Here is a 13,846-nt window from a genome sequence, read left to right as displayed (position 1 = left end):
AACGTCTGTTCACATGCTTATCGGTTCAATCTACGCAGCTTAGACTAACCTGCAAAGATTGAATCATTTCAGCCTTGGGCTTTTTGATGGTCTTTACTTAGTCCATACGGGAGGAAACAGACTTGATGGGTGGAGAAGCAGCTGAGAAGTTGGAAGAAGGAAAATGATCTGGCACTTCTACACAACCCTGAAAGGCCTAGTTCCAAGGTGGTCATCAGGCCAAATTCAGACACACTCAATAGACTGCCATTCTTTATAGGTTAGTGAGGAAGTGCAAGAGCAACTAACGTGTCATGTCTCAACACAGTTTTGCCACCAATTTCCACAGAACCAAGGTTAAGTCTCCTACGTCTAATAAACTAACTGACTGAGCTTGGCTACTAGCAGTTCAGACTATTTTAAATATTGAACCTGAATGCACTCAATGCACATTGCCTGACGGTCAAAAGGTGGTATAAAAACCTATGTGGAACAGAGCAGATTGGCCCTGCTTTATAATTTGTTCAGATACAGAACCCCCCAATTCAGCAAAGTTTTCTGATTTTTGAAGTGGGGGTGGGGAACAGTGCTCACTAAATCACATGTCTGATACCATCATTTATATTAATCCCAATTTAGGAAAACTGTAAGAAGAGCAGGGAGGAACACAGGCAAAAAAAGAGACACTCACAAGCCTGAAAACTTCAGATACAAGTTTGGCAAACCACAGACTGTAGAGCCCATGGGGATGGGGCTGAGGGAAGATCTGGACTGTCAGAGTTAACGTTTCTTGTCTAAACTCCAAGAGACAGAAGAGGGACAGTTGGGGTAGAAGGGATTTAGGAAGACTGGGTTTGATTCCCAGCTCAGCCACAAACACTCAGGAAGTGCATAGATGAGGCAAGAGCGGCCAAAAGTCATGCTGACTTAGACCCTGAAAAGGAAATCCAAACAAACAATACAGGTTCCCCAGCTACATAAATAAAACCTGAGAGAGGAAGTGGGGCCACTGTGTACTAAGCATGGACTAGAGATTAAGATAAGGTAAGGAATCGTCTACTAAGAGTATAGATAGATGTAACAATCATATTGGTATCATATAATAACCATAGAGCTACAATGCAACTGTTGCATCTGCATGCTATATACCAGTATCGATGTAGCAAAATCACTGCAACTTTAATCAATTCATTTGGGATTAAAATGACACTAATTTAACTTGCTCATTTTGCTACAAGATCATACAGCTGTAACAGTTGCAGCATAATGGCTGAGGCCTGCTCCCCAGAGGCATCCTGTCTCCCCTTCTACCTCTCTTAAACATTATGCCCCTTTCTGGCTTGAAAGGAAATACTCAGGTTAGAGGAAGATTCTGGGAGGAGTTTTTCAAGCGCTGGCCCTCGTCTTGGTCTTATTTCATCATTTTATTCATGGTCTTCATAGGTGCAACTAGCCAATCTATGCCTTCGGCAGTACTGTGTCCCCCCACTGCACCTTCCATGCAGAAGCTCCATGTCACCTCCTACTTTGCCCCCAACATGCATGTTGAGTTGTCAAAATACACTTGTTTTTACCAGCAAAAAAGGAGGTGATTGCTCCCCCAGCAGCTGCAAACCAACGACCACTCCTGTCCATGCCCTCCTTCTTCCCCCCTCTCCTTTATGCTTCTGATGCTTTTAGCATTAAAAAATAAGACTGAGTTTATATAATCTGGTGAAGTTTCACAGATTTCGTAGACATTTGGGCTGGAAGGGACCTCGGGAGATCATCGAGTCCAGCCCCCCGCCCAAAGGGCAGGAAGTCAGCTGGGGTCATAGGATCCCAGCAAGATAAGCATCCAATTTTCTCTTGAAGGTGTTCAGTGTAGGTGCTTGAACCACCTCTGATGGCAGACTGTTCCAGACCTTGGGGGCTCAGACAGTAAAGAAATCCTTCCTTAGGTCCATCCTGAAACGGTCTCTCAGTAGTTTATGACCGTTCAACCACGTCATCCCTTGGGGCACTCTGGGAACTTAAAGGAATCACCTAATCAGAGGAAGAATGTTATGCAGGAAGCACAGAATGACCTTGAGAAATGGGATGAAATGTAATAATACAAAGTGCAAAATCATGCACTTAGGGACTGATACCAAGCATCGCTGTTATCGGCTGAGGCTTCCTCGAGTACAAGTTAAAGAGGAGGACAAAGGTCGGGGTGTATAAGTAACATCGTAGGAGGATTAAGGGGCTATGAGTGTGATGAAACCATGGAAAAAATAAATACAATCTTTGCCTAGCAGGGAAGATATTTTCCAAGAGAGGAAGGGAAGTAGTATTGCCATTGTACAAGGCACTAGGGACATCCCATCTTGAACATTATGGCCCATTCTGGTCCTCCACAAGGAACTGGAACATGTACAAAGAAGGGCTACTAGGGCTGTGGACAGTTTATGAAGAGAGACAAGAGCTGCTAAGATGTAACTGTTATGTCTATATGCTCCTGCATGGACACAAGTGTTCAAGAAGAGGTGGGACAAGCATTGGTCAGCGGTGATCTGGGAGCAGCTATGCCTATGCTCTCCTAGGGGTATTTCCCAGGTTTCTGAGCTTTTCTGACTGCCACATGGGGACAGGAATGAATCTTTTTTCCCCACATGCTGCCCCATGCTCTTGCTCCTCCTGAGACTTAAACTCAAACTTAAATCCAGAGGTTCCTGGCTTGAGGGTCTTGCCCCTCCACTCAGGGGCAGACCAATCACCATATCTGGAGGAAGGAAAGACTTCTTACTCCATGTCCAGATTGGGAGAGACTGGTGATTTTTGCCTTCGTCTGTAGTGGAGGAGTGTGGCCCTCTTCCTAGGATCTCACAAGCATATTTTAACAAACTTTGTGGCAGTATGACATTAGCCAACGTTGTCCCCTGCTTTACATGTGGCAGGTTTGGGTGTTTACCTGAATAAAGCAGGGCTGGAAGGGGCCTCCCTACGTCAGGTAGGATCATCCCTCTCCAAACCACCCTATGAGAATCCATACCTAATCTCATAGTAAAAACTACAGTCAAGCCTGACACAACACAAGACGTAACACCCTAACTTGCCACAGGTGAAGCAGGGGGACTATGGCAGCTGACATCCTGCCTCTGTACAAGGTTACTATATACTCAAGTGAGGAAACTCCATGTCACCTCCTTACTTTACCACCAACATGCCCTCCCACTACAATGGAAACCAAGCCAAAAAAAATAACCTACAGTTGGTACCAATTTGACCATAGGGTAAAATTCCTTCCTGACCCCAAATGTGGCGATGGGTCTGACCCTGAGTGGAGGGGCAAGACCCTCTAGCCAGGAACATCCGGATTTAAGTCCCAGCAGGAGCACTGGCAAAACCCATTCAAAATCCCTAGCCTTAGCTGTAGCCAACAAACACCAAATGCCTCTGACAAAGACTTAAAATGCAGCAGCAGTGGTGTGGGGGGGTGGATTCCCAGCAAACTACCAGCAACCAGCGATTTGCACTGCAATGCAAGCATACTGATGCAACAATTACATTATAGCCATTTTTACCAGTATCAAATGATACCCAAGCTAGCAGGGGCTTCTAAAACCCAAGGTCTCTTCCAGGCCTGTTTCCTATGATTTCATGTGCTACCAGCTGAGAACCATGCCTCAGTTTTCCATATGCCGTATAGGGATCATGCTATCCTGCCTAGCTGGGGCATTGGGGGAATAAATCAGTTCACGACCGCATAGACTGCAGATAGCAAAGTGACTAGGGCTGTGTGGGTATTTAGACAGCCAGACGGAGGGTCCAGTCCTGGGAGATCTTCAGCGCTTTCCATTTTGAAATGGGAGTGCTTATTAGCACTGCCAAGGAGCGTACCCAACATTAAACGAGGAAAATTTTTCTTTCGAGCTCCCTTGCTGCAATGTCACAGACCTGCACCACTTTTACACCAGCACAATAGAGGAAGAACGTGGCCCAGCACATTCACTTTGGGACTGATGAATGGCCCAGTCTCCAGCCAACTATTACAGGATAAATCTGTTTACACACAAAAAATTGACCTAGGCCAGTGAGGTGGGACTAGAACCAGGAAGCTGGCAGGTCCCAAAGGTAAAAATGCATTTCCAGCCAACAGCATTAGTAACTCAAGACCATAAACAAACAGGGCTATCATTAATTACTCAGACAGGGGCAGCCGCAAGAGCAGCGAGAAGACCCAAAAGCCAACTGTAAATAGTTCGTCTAGCTGATTAGTTTGGGGAAAAATGAGTGGGCAGTTTGGGAGGTCAGAGCCCATGGCACAAGCCAGACTCCAGGCCAATTTGTAACTGGACAATGGCATGGGAGAGAACTTGACTCCTGTAAAAAAACCTTTTCCAGCAGGGGAGTAATCACTGCAATTTCCGTGCACAGAAGGTAAGGCTCTTTGCACCAGAGGTGATTAATTACGGACACAGAATATTGGTTTTCGCAGGGAGGGCACCAAAAAGATGCTACTGTGTGTGCATTTGTGCTCACACATGTGTGCATTCAAGTAGCTGGCTTTAAAAAGCTTCCCTTTTACCTACCAAGACCACAAAAACCTTTTTTGCATATAGAGCCAATAATTAAAGGAGCCGCATGAACACAATGAATATCTCAGTAAGAGATATTCAAGCAGGTCTGCATCTATTTGGAAGTGGCTCCTTGAATAATACCAGACCCCACGATCTGGAATGCGAAGTCTATGAATGGGGAAGGGCAAAAAGAAGAAGGAAAATCCAAAATGTAAATAGAGTCAACTCCAAACACCTAGCTATTCCAACAAACAACGCTGCTTTCTGGGCTGCCTTTTGGGCACTATGCGCCGCAGTCAGTTACCAAGAGGCCTAAAACTGTTTCCAGTACACAATAAGGGAAGATCTCAATCAAGGCTTCCCCTCATGTTTGAGATTTATACAAGGGGGTCAACTGAGATCAACAGCAAAATTTTCTCTGACTCCAATGGAGACAGAATTTCACCTCTGGGGCTGCATCCAGATGTACAGGGATGTGGTCTTCTAGGGCACGTCCAGACAAGCACGGCCATGCAATATGTGGTGCCACGAATGTGTCTGCAGCACCACATACTGCACAATCAGGTGTTCTCCAAGCTGCAAGGGCATACTGCTTATGCCTGCATTGCCCTGGGTTTTTTTCCCCTACCACCCCCAGGGCAACTTGCCGCACACTGAAGCGTGCGTGGCTCAGGCTTTCCCCAGAGACAAGCAGCTGCCATGCAAGGTGTGCCACTACTACTTGCCCCTGGGGAACCAAATGTCCGCGCTTGTCTGGACATGGCCATAGTGGCAAAAATAGCAGTGGCACAAAGTGCTGCTGCTATTTTTGCCATGGAGCACACCCCTGTATGTGCACTTTGTTAAGGGACAAATTGTCCCACTTCAGGGCAAACTGCCCTTGCCCAGGTCCTCCCAGCTCCCAGCATGCTGGAGGAGCTGGGACACACCTGAAGAAGTGCAGACATTCTGGCCAGCATCCAAAGTGTCTCCCTGGAGGACCAAGCCCCTGTGTCTGCTGGTGTACGCTCCTGTTGTATGTGCGTCACATTTTTTTTCCTAGCCCTTTTTAAATTATTTTTGGTACCAGAATTTCCCAGTAGCAAATTTTGGCCCAGTGCTGAATGTTTTAATCTTCCCCGCATGCAGTGTATGGTGCCACAAACCACACAACCCTGCGCATCTGGACACAGGTTGGGAGTTTTAGTTCAGTTCATTCCAAGGAATTTTTGAAGACATAGATCCAAATATGTTAAATGAGTGAAAATTCACTGCATTTTTCTTTATCCCCATTTTTCTCTGATATTCAGAGATGAATCATTTCAGTGGAAGCTATGAGAAGCAGCTAGCTGCGCTAGTCTGAAGTCCATCAGAAGGCAGGCTAGAGATGCACCTTTATAAGATATATGTATGGTGCACAAGCTCTTGTGAACCCAAGTTCACTTCATCAGGAGCTGTCTGGAAGCTGTGCCATCCCAATGTCTTCATCATAAGACCATCTTGCGTGAAAGGGGGTGCGTGTGGGTTTGTGGGTGTGCAAGATTCGCCGCTTTCCACCAGTTTTTAGACCTATATTGGATGAGTTGTTTTTTTTTTCTCCTCAAAACCACAGTAAAAAGTCCTTCACAATTCACACAGCAATGTAAATCAGATTTTGCACAGGGTAAAGGCACTTAAATGAACAATGTCATCTTAACACTAACGAGTAAATGAGATTAAACTGTTTACACAAGTGAAATCCCAAGCCCAGAGACACTGCTGGACACCGGGAGCCTGTGCTATATAAACAGTCACTCCATTCAATAATCTTTAATAACTGCAACAAAACTGAGAACAAATATTGCAAAAGCAAATATTAACAGTTCTCCAGCCACCTAAAGGAAGAAAAAGATTGAAATACAGCAGCAAATAGGATTTCTAGATGGCATAAATAATAAAAAGTTTATTCCAGCAGGCTCATGCAAACCCAGAAGTGGCACTGAGGGTCTATTGGCTTCAGTGGGACTCAGGCTCCAAAATAACATCTGCTTTTGTATTCTGACAAGCAGGATTTTTTCCCTTCTAAATTTCTGGAGTTCAGACCCCCACCTGCCTTTGCAAGAGAGGTGTAGAGCAGAGGTCTGGGAGCCAGAACTGCACGTTCCTGGCCTTGATAGCAACACTGTGGTAACACTGCAAATCTGATGTGACTCAGCTGTATCTCATTTCCCCAAGCCTAATTTTCAAGGGTGCTGCAAAGATTAATTGGCTGAGGATTGGCGAGTGCTCCAAGAATGGGAAGTGCTGCACAAATGCTACATCTCATTACTCTCCAGGTAAGACAGAAAGCAAATAAACAAACACAGCCAAACCCTATAACCTGGTAAAACCTGGCATGGCTACTCATTGCACTTAAACACATGCATCCTTATCCTTAGAGCCAGCGATGGAAGGGGCCTTTCTTTTAAGTCATGAGTTGAAACCCATCACTCCTGGTTCTTTATCATCTAAGCCATCTCCAACGTGCCATTTCTCTCAGGAAAGACTCAAACAGCACAAGGCACCATACTGCCTTCCATCCAACCACCTCACCAAACTCTGCTACCAGTGATAAGGGTAGCATTTCCATTATGATATCCAAAAGCTTTTTCCCCAGTTTCAAATAGGAGTCAACAGTGGTTCTTTCCAAGGATGTACAGCCCTTCAAAAGAAATTAAAGGGAGTAGTGTGGGGTATGGGAGGGCTCCATCAAGAGGTTGTGGCATACAGAGGGGGGTTTTTTGCCTGCTGCTCACTGGCTGGGACCTGGCACAGATCAATGATGACTGTATGTTATAACCACCTGGACCAGACACAGACATTATACTTTTACCAGCATAAGTTATCAAAAACCAGCCTATACCCATAACAGAAGTTCAGTGCACACAGACTGGCAGAACCTGGCCTAAGATATAAGAGTATCCCCTATTCTCTGCTGCTCCGCCTTGATGAGTTTGTAGACAACCACAAGCTCACCTTTCGGCCTTCTCTTGCAGAGGCTGAAGAGATTCTTAGTGTCTTCATAGGATCAACCATATGAGCAGCCCTCCTCTGAACCCTTTCCAGGTTATCTACTTCCCTTCTGAAGTGCAGTGCCCAAAACTGGACACAGTACTCCAGTTGCAGCCTGACCAATGCCGCATAGAGGGAAAGTATTACCTCCCTAGACCTGCTACTGCATGACAGAGCATGGTTAGTTAGCCTTAGTTATTACCTCGTCACATTGTTCAACTTACCTCATGTTGGTTTTTGGATCAACTATGACTCCTAGATCCCTTTCCATTGCTGTGAATGGCACTTCCCAGTCCATAGATGTATTGGTGATTTTTTTTTCCCCAGGTGCACTTATCTTTGTTAAATTGCATCCTATTCTGATCCACCCACTTCCCTAGTCTATCCCAGACCCTCCACCTGAATTCTCTCCCTACTCTCTAGTGTGTTTGCTAGACCCTATAGTATCATTGCACTTAGGCTTGGAAGGGACCTAAACAGATCATCAGGTCCAAGCCCTGCCATGACCAGACCACAACAGAGCCATGGCAGCTGTCATTTAAAATCCAACATTATGCAAACACAGTAATACACATTACACCCCAGGTGGGACTTGAACCCACAATCCCTGGCTTAGGGGCAAGTAGTAGTGGCACACCTTGCATGGCAGCTGCTTGTCTCTGGGGAAAGCCTGAGCCATGTATGCTTCAGTGTGTGGCAAGTTGCCCTGGGGGTGGTAGGGGAAAAAAACCCAGGGCAATGCAGGCATAAGCAGTATGCCCTTGCAGCTTGGAGAACACCTGATTGTGCAGTATGTGGTGCTGCAGACACGTTCGTGGCACCACATATTGCATGGCCGTGCTTGTCTGGACGTGCCCTACAAGACCACATCCCTGCACATCTGGATGCAGCCCCAGAGGTGAAATTCTGTCTCCATTGGAGTCAGAGAGAATTTTGCTGTTGATCTCAGTTGACCCCCTTGTATAAATCTCAAACATGAGGGGAAGCCTTGATTGAGATCTTCCCTTACTGTGTACTGGAAACAGTTTTAGGCCTCTTGGTAACTGACTGCGGCGCATAGTGCCCAAAAGGCAGCCCGGAAAGGAGCATTGTTTGTTGGAATAGCTAGGTGTTTGGAGTTGACTCTATTTACATTTTGGATTTCCCTTAGGAGACCGTAGCACCCCAGTTAAATATCTGTCTCGTCTCTGCACCAGAGCAGACCACAGCAGAGCCATGGCAGCTGTCATTTAAAATCCAACATTATGCAACCACAGTGATACACATTACACCCCAGGTGGGACTTGAACCCACAATCCCTGGCTTAGGAGGCCAGTGCCTTATCCATTAGGCCACTGGGGCCCTACTGAATGGCAGCCTTCCACCCATCTGATCATTTGAACCCAACGCTGCCAGTCTTGCTCAGAGCAGTGCTTTAAACCATGAGTGTTTCCACCAGAAACTGAAACTTTACTTTTAAGCTGCCGTCTTCCCCCCCCCCTTGGTTTGCCTGCTTAGATTGTAAAGAGCAGGAGCTGCCTTACTGTGTCTGTACAGAACCGACCCTAGTAAGGCTCCAACTCTGAGCAATGCCTTCATCCTCCTTCAATGCAAAATGACAGCAAGAACCATTGGTCCTACCGACCCTTCTTCACACTCAAGCTTCAAGACAGTGGGAAACGCGCACTGGCCTGGAATCCGTTTTATGTGGTCAGTGTTATTAGGTAGAGGACTCCACTCTGTCATTTCGGTAATGCAGGATTTCTCAGTGTCTGCCCAATCTGCAACCTTTCAGATTGCGCTTTCAAACACAATGTCCTGTTTAGTCCTAGCACGTCAACAACATGCTTTCTTAGCCTATCTGTATGCATTATCTACTGCTGTAATGTATCATGTACTAAACCCCAGCATCATTACAGGTAAATACTCAGGTTTAAATGCAAACATAATTTCATAATGTTGTACAGCCAGGAAGAATAATTCAGGAAATAGAGCCAGCTCCATCTGATAGCAGAATCTGACTGGAACTTGGAGCGTTTGGATCAAACACACGGCCCTGCTGGGTTACAAAGGAAAGAAAATGGTATCTTTATTGTCATCACTAAAAACAGTTCTGCCGGAAAGGTAAAAAGGTGAAGATGGAGCTTACACACACACACACACACACACACACACACAAACGATAGTAGAAAACAACAGGATAAAGCTATAGGTCATCTGACAAAGAGAACTTCAGCCCATGAAAGTTTCTGATAGATAGGTAGGTAGATAATATCTATATGTTTTATTTCAAATGCTTTTTGTTAAACCAGGCAGATTTTCTCATTCAGGCTGAACCACAAGATCTGATCCTGCAAGTAGACATGGGCTTAACTTAAAGCTTCATGAAGACAGCAGGACTACTCATGCAGAAAATCAAGCAGGTACCTGTTTGCAAGCTTAGGGCCTAACGGAGGACAAGTACAAGTGGGAGATGGGGGCAGACCACAGCAGAGGAAGGTAGGCGGAAGATGAATCTGATGGTATTGGGAACAGATGGTTGTGCGCAACTGCTACAAGGAGTCTGTACAAATGTGCAAAGTGAGCTTAAAGAAGAGTGCACAAGAGATGCTAATGAGGTGAAAAGATTAAAGACACAAATGTGAGGGCCAATCTACCATTCTTAAATTCTTGCCAAAATACCAAGCACTGAACAGGGGTCACCAAGCGTTAACAGCATGAGCAACCACAGTTTGAGCTCCAGAATCAAACATCTGCAACTAAGGGCTGTGACAAACCACATGCTCTCTGGGTCGGCATGGAGGGGACCTGTAGCATCGCTGCTATGCGTTACATGAGCCTACCTTCTCTAATCATCAGGCAAGACGAAGGAGGGACAATCTGGTCTTTCCTGCCCTCGAGGGCTGCTCAGTGCCCTCCGGTCCAAATTGTAAAAATTATTTTAAAGAGGCAGAAAGCCATGTACTGACATTTCTAAAAGGGGGATCTCATTGCAATAGGTGTTAGCAGCTTTTGACAATGCACTACGGGCCAGATCCAAAGGTAAAAAGACGTAAGTAGCATTTAGCTACATAGGGCCAAAATTGCAATCCTGAAAACTCCCCTCTCCTGCCGGAGGTATCTAATCACCATAGAGGCCTCTGTTTTCCTAAGGAACTCAAGTCCTGCCTCTGTACCAACCCAGAAGTGCCTAGGTTTTTGCAGAGCTGAACAGCCCAGTGTCTAGTTCAGTGGTTCTCAACCTTTTTCGATCCCTCATTAGTTTTCCCTACTTTTTTGACTACAGAAAATTACCAGAGCAATTCTTTTGCTGCAAAGAAAGACCACAAGTCAAAATGTTTTTAATACTATGGATTCCTATTGAAAACTCTTTTTTTTAATTTGTAAATCACATTTGCACACCTAACAGCGCTAACATTGCTTGGCACCTCACTGGACGGTCAAGGATCACAAAATAGCACACCCTGGTTGGTAATCACTGGCCTCGTTCATGACAAAGCGAATCTGGGATCTAAAGACTAGGCAGTCCTCTGCCTGTCCCCCTCTTGGCCCATCCATACATGCAGGCACGTGCACTTGCAGAAGCTCAAATAGCAGCACCACAAATTTGTGCTGGAGATGTGCGCTTCAGCATGTGTGCCTGAACATGCACTTTGGTGCGGGACAGTTGTGCCACTTGTGGCAAACTGACCTTGCCCAGCTCCTCCCAGATCTGCAGCCGAGGGGAGCTGAAGGCTGTATAAAAAAGTAGCAGCATAAAAAGCTGCCCTGGTGAGCAGCTCAGGAGCTTCTGAGGCCTGGCCAGGTGACGTATGGGGACACTAGCCCCCCGGTGCCAGCTGGACTGCTGCAGCATCCCTGACCTAGAGTGGCCCTTGCACCCTCTACCCACTGCAGCAGTGTGGCAGTGGAAGCTGATGCCTGGCTGTGACCTACTGCCATTTACAACAGCATCTGCCCCCTTGGACCTGCAGCCCCATGTCTGAATGCCTGGATGGGGACTGCTCAGCTGCCTGGGCTGTGGCATGGGCACTGCAGCAGAATCGCCTGCACCTTTGGGCCACCAGTCAGTGGGCTGTGTCTGCACAGTTGGCCTTTGTGCAGCACTGCTACGATATGTGCCCCGGCCCTACCATCTGGGCAGCTATCGCCTAGAAGACATGTTTATTGTGGTGGCCTGCTTTGAACTGTCAAAGCATGTCATCCTGGCCCCAAATGGCTAAGAGGTCAGCCACGCCATTTGCCCTCCGCCTAAGTCCCCAGTGCCAGCCCTGGGCAGGCTCCTTTGCCTGGGTCCTGCCACTTGCCTCACTGGCAGGAATCGCAGTGTTCCCTGTTTAAAATTTGCAATTCTTGGATGAAAAAACCCCAAATTCACTCTTTAAAATACCCCAAAATCCCTGTTTTTCTATGTTTAAAATTAAATGCCACTCTATATATACATCTATATATAGAGAGAGAGAGAGAAAGGGAGGGAGAGAGAACATGATCCATTGGGAAACATTTTATTGATATATTTACAATGTAAAAGCAATTTGGAAGCCTACCAGTGCCTCTATCATCATAATAAAATAATTTCTAAATATCAATATGCTTTGGTGTTTGCTTTTGGTTTTATTATCATAGAAAAATCAGAGCTCTCCCTGACCCCTTTACTAACCAGGGTGCGGGGACAGCTGCCCTGCAGCCACAGCCCCTGCCAGCAGCTCCCATTGGCAGCTGGGCACTCAGGGTATGAGATGTGGGGGGGATGTGAGGTTTGCAGGAGTGGGGTGGAAAGGGGGGTGAGGGGGTGGATGTGGGGTTCTTGAGTGGGTGCCAGTGTGTGTGGGGGGGGTTGTGAGTGGGTGTGTGGGGGTTGTGGGGATAGGGCAAATGTGGGGGTGTGCATGGTTGTAGGGAGTGTGGGTGGATTTGGGGTTTGTAGGTGGGTGTGTGGGGGATGTGGGGTTTGTGAGTGGGTGTATGGGGTTTGGGGGAGATGGAGGGGGAACCGCCACCCCCCCCCCAGGTTGCACAGCCCTGGGTGCCAGCAGCAGCAGGTAGCTGGGCCCCCGGGGCCATGGCCCACTGCAGGCACAACTGCCCGGCGGCACAGTCCCACCTGACCTGGGGTCTGTATATGGCAAATGGAACCGGCCCAGCCCAGCCCAGTGCAGTGTGCCCTGCTAGTGCACACCTTTAGACAGAACGAGGACCACCTGCAGCTCCTGTGCAAAGTCACACACTAGCGGGTCAAGCTGAGCCAGCTCTGTTCACCATGTACAGACCCGAGGTCAGCTGGTGCTGCATTGCCACGGGGTTGTGCCTTCAGTGGGACATGCCTGCCCCACTGCAGCCTTGCCCCACTCCTATTTGCCCCAGCAGCATGCTGGGGCAAGCTATTGAGACACTCTGGTCAAATGCTAGAGTGTCTCTTTGGAGCACTCAGCCTCTGGCTACCTCAGGGCACACTCCACAAGTGTGCCCTGCGCTGCTTTTTTCCATGTTTTGTTTGGTTGCGGGGGTTATACCAAAATTTCATGGCATCTAATTTAGAGTCTCCACTGCAAATATGCAGCACGGGGAACACTTTTTCATTCTTATTACGGTGTATCATCTAGTCCCGGCCAATACCGTACCTAGACTCCTGGTAGCCCCAGGCAAACTTTCCGTATCAGGCCCCGCTTCACCAGAGATAATGATAATAATAATTGGACGAAGGAAAAAAATATATCATTTTTAAGACCCCTTTCTATCTGGACCCTGGGCAGTCTCCCGGTTCACCCATGCCTACTTCTGTCATCAGGAAGACTTTACCCATGGTGGACCAAAGCAACACAACTCGGCCCTAAAGCAAGCCACCATTTGTGACCCAACCCTCATTGCTTCCCTTGCAGTGCTTCCCCCTGCCACCAAATGCTGCCATGGGGTGAATCAAGCCTTGGTGGGCCAGCTCATATCTCCCCGTGGGTCAGATTAGACCCAGAAGCTGTAGGCTGCCAACCCCTAACTTCTCACCACTTGTCTTGCTCCCTGCCAGAGGATTGTTCCCCGTCAGACATTTCATGGCACTTGACTTGGACAGGCATAGCTGAACCTAAAATGTTAGGCTAACTCCACGCTGCCTTGTAACAACATCATCTGTGTGCATGTGCATCGCTGAGCTCACACAGGCGCAACCTCGAATATTCAGGACAAAACTGCAGCTCCAATTGCTCCCCTAGTTGCAGGGTGAGGACAAAACGGCAAGGCCAAAATCCAGAAACCAGCAAGGACCAGTGGGAAGTTGAATGTCAGCAAAAAAGGAAGAAACCGGACAGAAGAAAAGGTGTGCGGGGAGAAAAAATAAATAAATA

At 47.1% G+C, this 13,846-nt stretch overlaps 1 protein-coding gene and 1 non-coding gene across 2 annotated transcripts in view; both read right to left on the bottom strand.

The window, feature by feature from the left end:
* Positions 1 to 13,846, bottom strand: part of PKHD1 (PKHD1 ciliary IPT domain containing fibrocystin/polyductin) — a 407,856-nt gene that overhangs the window by 293,589 nt on the left and 100,421 nt on the right. The gene's annotated exons all lie outside the window — the stretch shown is intronic.
* TRNAR-CCU (transfer RNA arginine (anticodon CCU)) lies at positions 8,798 to 8,870 on the bottom strand. Its single transcript has one exon. It is a non-coding gene; the product is annotated as a tRNA-Arg (tRNA).

This window comes from Crocodylus siamensis, chromosome 1 (genome assembly GCF_052110815.1).
Source record: "Crocodylus siamensis isolate JL-2025a chromosome 1, ASM5211081v1, whole genome shotgun sequence".
Taxonomy (NCBI): domain Eukaryota; kingdom Metazoa; phylum Chordata; order Crocodylia; family Crocodylidae; genus Crocodylus; species Crocodylus siamensis.
The sequence above is the reverse complement of the archived record's forward strand: the minus strand, read 5'-3'. Positions and strand labels throughout refer to the sequence as shown.